General features: G+C 46.3%; 1 long non-coding RNA gene across 1 annotated transcript; it reads right to left on the reverse strand.

Moving 5' to 3' along the window:
• Positions 1–396: 396 nt before the first annotated feature.
• On the reverse strand, positions 397–3,512 carry LOC129636803 (uncharacterized). Its single transcript, XR_008707125.1, has 2 exons — positions 3,088–3,512; positions 397–677 (listed from the first exon to the last, which is right to left on the reverse strand). It is a non-coding gene; the product is annotated as an uncharacterized LOC129636803 (long non-coding RNA).
• Positions 3,513–7,941: the final 4,429 nt, after the last annotated feature.

Raw genomic sequence — 7,941 nt, forward strand, 5'->3', positions numbered from 1 at the left:
ACAACATGATGTTTTGATATATATGGACATGGTGAAATGATGCCAACAATCAAGGTAATGAACACATAGTTATCTTTGTATGCATGTGTGTGTGGGTGAACACTTAGGGTCTCCTCTCAGCAAATTTCAAGTATACAACACAAATTTCAAGCAACCGTATTCACCATGCTGCACTTTAGGTCTCCAGAACTTCTTCATCTTACAACTGAAAGATGGACCCTTTGACCAAAATCTCCCCCATCCCTCCCATCACCCAGCTTCTGGTAACTGTCATTCTACTCTTTGTTACTAAGTTTGACTATTTTTTAGATTCCGTGTATAAGTGAGGTCATGCAGCATTTGTCTTTCTATGTCTGGCTTATTTCACTTTGCATAGTATCCTCCAGGTTCATCCATGCTGTCAGAAAAGGCAGGATTTCCTTTTTATTTATTTATTTGGTTGCTCTGTGCCCTCTTTGGTGCACACAGACTTCCTCTAGTTGCGGCGAGTGGGGGCTGCTCTTCATTGCCGTGCATGGGCGTCTTCTCACTGTGGCTTCTCTTGTTGCAGAGCACAGGCTCTAGATGCACAGGCTTTTCTGTAGCTGCAGTACATGGGCTCAGTAATTGTGACACACGGGCTTTGCTGCTCCACGGCATGTGGAATCTTCCCAGATCAGGGATCAAACCTGTGTCCCCTGCATTGGCAGGCAGATTCTTATCCACTGTACCCCCAGGGAAGAACCCCCCTTTTTTAGGCTGAATAATATTCCATTGTGTATATATGTATGTGTGTGCATATATTTATACATAAACATAGTATGTGTGTGTACGTATATGTATACACACTCCCACCATATTTTCTTTATTGTTCATCTGTTGACAATGCTTAGATTGTTTCCATATCATGGCCACACCCCACTTAATCACCCCCACCCCTGCAAGATTTTTTCTACCCTTGAATGTGAGGACCTCAAGGCAAGGTGATAACCTGCCAGGCTTGATTTGAGGAAAAGACAGAGATCTCCCCCTCAGACTTCCTGTGGTGTCACAAAACCCCAACACTTCCCATTTTACCTCTGAAAGGTCTTTGTAAAAATGTTTGTGACTCAAAGGAGAAACAGGTGACTTTGGCAGCCAATAGCCCACTAGCTCAACTTAGCTGTAGAATATGTTGGAGGAGAGCCAGGTGCTGAGGAAAAGGGCCCCAGGGCCTAGGCTCTGCCTGGGATCAGAGGCCAAGGGGCCTGCAGTAGCTGGCAAGCCAAGGTGACTGATCCCAGGTGTCCTGAGCACGCACCCTCCCCACTCCCCACCCACTCGCACTCCCTCTCCCAACCAACAAGTGCCCCAGGACATCTGAAATAAGAGCTCCCTCTTTTCTCAGGAGGGAGAAAGTGAAAAAGTGAAAATGAAAGTTGCTCAGTTGTGTTCACTCGTCACAACCCCTGCAATTCTCTAGGCCAGCATACTGGAATGGGTAGCCTTTCCCTTTTCCAGGGGGATCTTCCCAACTCAAGGATAGAACCCAGTCTTCCGCACTGCAAGCCAATTCTTTATCAACTGAGCCACAAAGGAAGCCCAAGAATACTAGAGTGAGTAGCCTATCCCTTCTCGAGGGGATCTTCCAGACCCAGGAATCAAACCACGGTCTCCTGCATTGCAGGTGGATTCTTTACCAACTGAGTTATCAGGGAAGCCCTCAGGAGGGAGAGGTGCCTTTAAAAACTTCCCATTAACTGTTTGTCATGGAATGGAGGACAAGATGGATTTTTCCCAACTCTGAGAGGAATCCAGAGTTCCTCTTCGTATAGTGGTTGAGAGCTTAGGCTCTTGAACCAGACTGTCTTGTCTCTACCTCTTAACATTTCTAAGCCTCTATCCGTTCACCTGCAAAATAAGTAAATAACCAGTAATCGCCTCACCTGGCTATTTGGGACATAAATATGTGTGTGTGTGTGCGTACTAAGTCATGTCCGACTCTTTGCGACCCATGGACTATAGTCCACCAAGAGCCTCTGTCCATGGAATTTTCCAGCCAAGAATACTGGAGCAGGTTGCCATTTCCTCCTCCAGGGGATCTTCCCGACCTAGGGATCCAATCTATCTCCTGCATTGGCAGGCAGATTCTCCACCACTGGGAAGCCCTTGAGACATAAATAAGATCACCCATATAAAAATATACAGCAAGCCTTTGCTACTGTTACTAGTAGAAGAAGCTAAAGCTACTCTCCAGCTGTGTGGGGAATGGTCCAAATGTGAGGTGTCTTTTGCTTTGCTCCCCATGGTTTGATCAGCCACAGCTGCTCTGCCTGTTTCCACAGCTGGGAAATGTTTGGTGTTAAGGTTCTGGGTGTCAAAGCATCATATGGGGTCCCTGCGAGTGGCTGTTTGTCCACAGAGAGAGGGAAATAATCTGGACCAAGGGGTGGGGCTCACATCCCTGAGCAGCTGCTGGGTGAGGCAGCTGAAGTGACGACGCCCAGGGCTGTTCCTCTAGCTGCCCCGGTGCCCTTTGTGACCTGGACGCTGGCGTGGCTGCTGCCCCAGGAAGGGGAAGACCAGTCTCCGTGTCCTTTTCTCTGAGCTTATGGTAGACACTTTGGGGGCAGGATCGGGTGTGGGTTAAAGAGTGTTTCTGGTGACTTAGGAGGTTTGGTTGGAGGGGAGGGAGCAGTTGCGGTAGGGGTGGGTTTGAGGTGGGGATCTCTTGTTTTCCTAACAGCCTCAAGCCAGAGGTTTGAAGCCACCCAGGGCTGATTTTTCCTTCTGTTTGCCTTTGATCTCCGGGAGGCAAAGCCTGATGGGTGGTCCTTCCCAGAGAGGATCTCGGCCTTTCTGCGTTTCTCTTAGCCCACTTATTGTGTAGCCACTGTGGGCTGCTAAAGCCACCAGTGGCCAAAAATGTTTTTTGTTTTTTTTTCAAACTACTAACAAAGAAGACTTCCTCTATCCTCTACTGCACTGAGGATCAGTAAACTTTCAAACAGAGATGAGAGATTAGGATCAAAATATGAAACCAGAAAAAAAAAATCTCATCCTGTTTCCTTGGGAGTTTTGCTGCAACTTGATGAAATATTCCTGGCTTTGCAGCTCGTCCATACTCACCTCTTGCCCGGGTCTAAGAGCGATTGCCCTAAAGTCTGGCAGGGGGTGGAGGTACAGCCGGCGTCCTGTCTCATGAGGACTCCTCTTTGGAAGGCAAGGATCCCTCTTGGAGAGCAAGATCTTCCTTTTCCTTCAAGTCCAGTGGTTTTCCACTTGACGTCTTGGTAGGCTCCTCGGGGCTCTGAGCTGGGAGGACCTCGGGGTCACACGGGGAGCCGGACCCTGTTGTCATGATGAAGAACCTGAGAGGAAATGACTCACCCAAGATTACAGCCAAATGAATCCTAGGGGGAGATCACACCTCACACTGCAGGGTTGAACAGACTTGTGTCCAAAGAACTACTGTATGATGTTGTATATACAGCCGATCTTCCTGAGACATACATTCATCCACATAAAACAATACCTCCTTTTGCAGGATGGTTGTGAGTATGAAATTACCGTCTTATATGGTGCCTGGTCCTTAACTAATAGGCCATAAACTAATCATCTATGAGTCCCACCCCGCGCCCCCACACAGAGTTATTAGTCACGCCCTTCTCTGCCCCAGTTCCTGCAATACTTTATTACTCTCTTGGGGTATTTTTTAAATTATTTCAATATAATTATTAAAGTCAGTCTCTATCTGTGAGCACCTTGAGAAAGGTAGAAGATCCAAGAGGCAACAACCACAATCCCCATTCCACTCTTGTACCTGCCCCAAGCCTGAGCTCCAAAACTCCCACACCCCAATCCATTCACAGCAAGATGGTAGATGTCATACACCATTGGCCAATGGTGGCAGAGATGGCATCAGGAAAATCGGGTGCAAGGGCCTTGGCTTCCTGGTCTCCACCTCTCCCCTAGGGGTGGGAGACCTACCCCCTCTTTGTCAGCATCTCCCTCCTCATTAAGATGTGAAAATGACCCATATGGCTTCAAGGAGGCGAGTGGGGTGGTAAGTCAGGGTTAAGATTTGCATTTTAAAATAAAATCTTTTAGCTCCATGCTTTTTGAAGTATAGCCCTAGGACCACATGTATTAGCATCACTTGACAGGCTTGTTGACAAATACTGAAGTCTGTAGTCTGAATCAAGAAGGTGGGGCCCTGGAATCTGTATATTTATCAAGCATCTGAATTTCACCTTAGACTAAAGTTTGAGAACAGATTAAGTCCCAAACTGTGCAATCTGGGGCACTAACCAGTGAGTTAGAGAAGGTATTTAGAGGGGATACATGCACTGACCTCCCTTTTACCCCCAGAAACATCATGCATTGAGCATCCTGATAGTAAAATCCAGCTTCTTCGAATCAGATTGGATGCACAGCTCACCTTTTCACTGCTCATCTTTGTTCTTTCTTACCCTTATGTGGTGCTTGCTATTTATATTAAAAAACAGAACAAAAAAACTCAAATGCAGTTGAGGCTTATCCTCCAAATGACGGATGAGAAGCAAAGTTACTGATGTGATTTGAAGGGCATTAAATAGACCTCCCTGAACTCCAAAACTCTCCCCAGCACGTTGGCCTTGTATCCAAAATCCCATTTTAGGTATTGCTGTGTGGTATGGCCTTGCATTTCTGAGGGTCTGTGTGTTGGGAACACCAACGCACTGGGGATCCATCATTAAGCCACCCAAAATTCACAATAATTCCCCCACTGCTACGTGTTTCTTTAATTCTAATGTTCACAATTGGTGTTTTACACAGTGTTCTAAAAGTCAGACAACATGTGGGTCTCTCTTGCTAGATTAGACTTCTCACTGCATATTTAACTTACATGACCAAGCAATTACCATCATGCCCATTTACCTTAAAACAACTGCTGTTTTTATTTTATGATGTCTTCCTGCAGTCATTGTCACTGTGCATATATGATTTTACACAAGTGTGATTGCTCAGAAACTGTTTTGTATTTTTTGTTTTACAAGCATTATTTTGCGTGTACTTTTCCATGGATCTACTTAAACTTAATCATTGTCCCTATTAATGGTAAAGCAATATTTCATCAATTTGATAACATAAAGTTTGCTTAACCAATTCTCTTTTGTTGGGCATTTGGGCAATTTTTAGACTTTTAACACTCTGAATCACTCTGCTATAAATATCTTTGTCCAAATAACTTTTAAACTTCTGACAAATTTCCTGGAGTTGGCTTCCCCAGAAAGGCATTTCCCAGGACCCATTTGGATTTCGAGCTCTTGGAGGGAGAAACTGATCTTACAGTTTCACTGACATTTCATACCCCCTGTGCCCACCTCCCAACCTCTGATCTCACTGAGGACAGCAACCCACCTGTGGGGAGGGAGGGCTCTGTGCATACACTAAGTGACGCTGTGAGGGGTAGCCCTGTCTTTCCTACTGTCCTTCTAGAAATGAGTTGATGGTCTTTATTCAAGAAATACTCTCATCCTTGAAGGTTTCAGCTGCCGGACACTCGGTGGTGGCTGGAGAGGATGCTCCAGTGATGATGGAAGAAGTGTCCTCTGTGCAATTGGTTGGCCACCCACATGTCAGCTGTAGAGTTTGGCTTGAATGGTTCTTGAGAACTGCTGTGGGTCCCTTTATTTCCTGGCAGTGAGTGATGAGGACAATGAGAGGTTCTTTGCCTTAGAAAAAAGATTCCTCAACTAAAAAACCCAAAACCTTGGTGCTGAGTCAAAGTGAGGTCTGAGTTGTGTTTTCAGGAAGTGACATTGCATTTTAAGTTATCTGTGTTCAGAAAACAAGAAAGCAGAGGTTAATATCCTATTAGCGGGAACCTTCATGGGCCCTCATGTTCCAATAAACTGGCTTACTAGGGGCAGTGTGGGCCCTGGGAGTCCCAGTCCTGCCACTTCTGGGCTGTGTATCAAAGGGCAAAGTACTGACTCCAGTGATATTCATGGAGGCTGTACAATGGGGACAATGTTGATCCTCAGGGGCTCTACAGAGTGATTGGGAAATTCAACAATGTAATATATGTGAAAGTGCTTTGTAAGCTCTAAGCTAATGCCATGTATTTCTGTTATTATTGGTATCTGGATTATTATCATTGGCTAATGGGAGAAGATTCCTGTTATGCCTTCAAGTGGGTCTATGACCTGTGCCTTCTCTTTGAGCATCAGGTAACTGAGCTTAACAGTTAAGCTCCATCTTGTTAAGAAAATTAGGACTTTGATCATCATGTATTGAATGTTATTTTATGTGCAAGACATTGAGCTTCCTGTGGAAAGAGGAGAGTCCAGGCGCCAGCGTCTTTCCCACCTACTGCTTGATTCAACCCCTACTAGAACCTCATATGATAGATGCTATTATTCCCATGTAACAGCTCAAAATTTACTTGCCACATGTGCTATCTCTGACAATGCCAGACCTGGGATTTGAACTCTGTCCAACGCCAGGGTCTATGCTCTTGCCCTAGGAACTTGTTATTTCTCTTTCCCTGGGGACTTTAGTCTAGATGGGCAAAAGATCAAGATATATAGACAGGGAGTATGACAGGAGGGAAAAAGTACACTAATAGCTTGCTATGGGTATTAGTTAGCTATGGCTGCATAACACACCACCCCCAACTTCAGTGGCTTAAAATAAAAAACAAATAAATAGCGCTCAAGTCTGTGTCTTGACCAGGTGCTTCTTCTGGTCTAAGGTGGCCACACTCATGCTTCTGTGGACAGTCGTGGGTCATCTGCGGGCTGATCATGCCAGGGCTTTCTCCCATGCCTGGGGCCTCAGCTGGGAAGAGAAAGTGAAGTCAGCTCTGCATCTCTTAACGTCCAGCAGGTTGGCCTGAGCTTGTTTTCATGGCAGAAGCAGGGCTCTGACAAAACAGAAGCAGGTAACACCTCTTGGGGCCCAAAACGGGCCCACTGTGACTTCTCTCAAAGTCACATAGCCAAGGGCTTAATTGAGGCCATCTCTGCAAGAAATCTACAGTACAATAGTTCTATTCTGCATGCTTTATCAGTATTAAGGCATCCTCATAACACCTCTATGAGATGGACACTGCGTGCTGCCTCACCTTACAGATGGAGACATTAAGATATGGGTGGATTAAGGAAATTTGCCCAAAGTGGGCTTCCCAGGTGGTGCTGGTGATAAAGAACCCATCTGCCAATGCAGGAGACATAGAGACACAAGTTCAGTCCCTGGGTCAGGAAGATCCCCTGGAGAAGGTCATGGCAACCCACTCCAGTATTCTTGTCTGGAGAATCCCATGAACAGAGGATCCTGGTGGGCTACAGTCCATGGGGTGACAAAGAGTCAGACAACGACTGGGGCGACTTAGCACTCATACATGGTGCATCTGCTAAGTGACAGAGGGAAGAGTCTGTGTGTTACAGTGAGGTGTCTTCACAGCACACTGCTCCCCTGGGGAAGGGCAGACACCAAGGCCACGGAGGGAGATGAGACCGGCTACAAGGTGGTCAGTTTAACCACCTTACTTGACCTCCTTCTCTTGAGAAGCTCTGAGGGAAGGGAGGGAAGGTGTTCCGGAGGGTGTCAGAGTGCAGCCACAATGGCCGGCCCCTGTATCCCTGAAAATGTTTGTTTTGCTGCATTTAATTTTTTAGAAAGATCCCCTGGCTGGAACTTCCCGTGTCTGGCCTGCTCTGTTTGTCTGGGAAGAGCTGGGAAGCCCTTGGACGTCGGAGGCCCCAGCTGCCACGTCAGCTCAGCATTGTCACAAAAATAGCCCTTCTCAGGGAAGGCAGGTACTTCCTCAGCTGGCTTCCCCTCTCAGCCTGGCCCTCAGAAGAAAAGAGAGGAGAACGACTGCACACAGGATTGGGATGTGGCTGGTAAGAGGGCTTTACAGGGACTCAACAGTAACAAAGGGAGGAAATGAATATGCAGTATTAGTAATTATACTGTACACATCCCAATTTGTAT

Source organism: Bubalus kerabau, chromosome 22, assembly GCF_029407905.1.
Source record: "Bubalus kerabau isolate K-KA32 ecotype Philippines breed swamp buffalo chromosome 22, PCC_UOA_SB_1v2, whole genome shotgun sequence".
NCBI classification, from domain to species: Eukaryota; Metazoa; Chordata; class Mammalia; order Artiodactyla; family Bovidae; genus Bubalus; species Bubalus kerabau.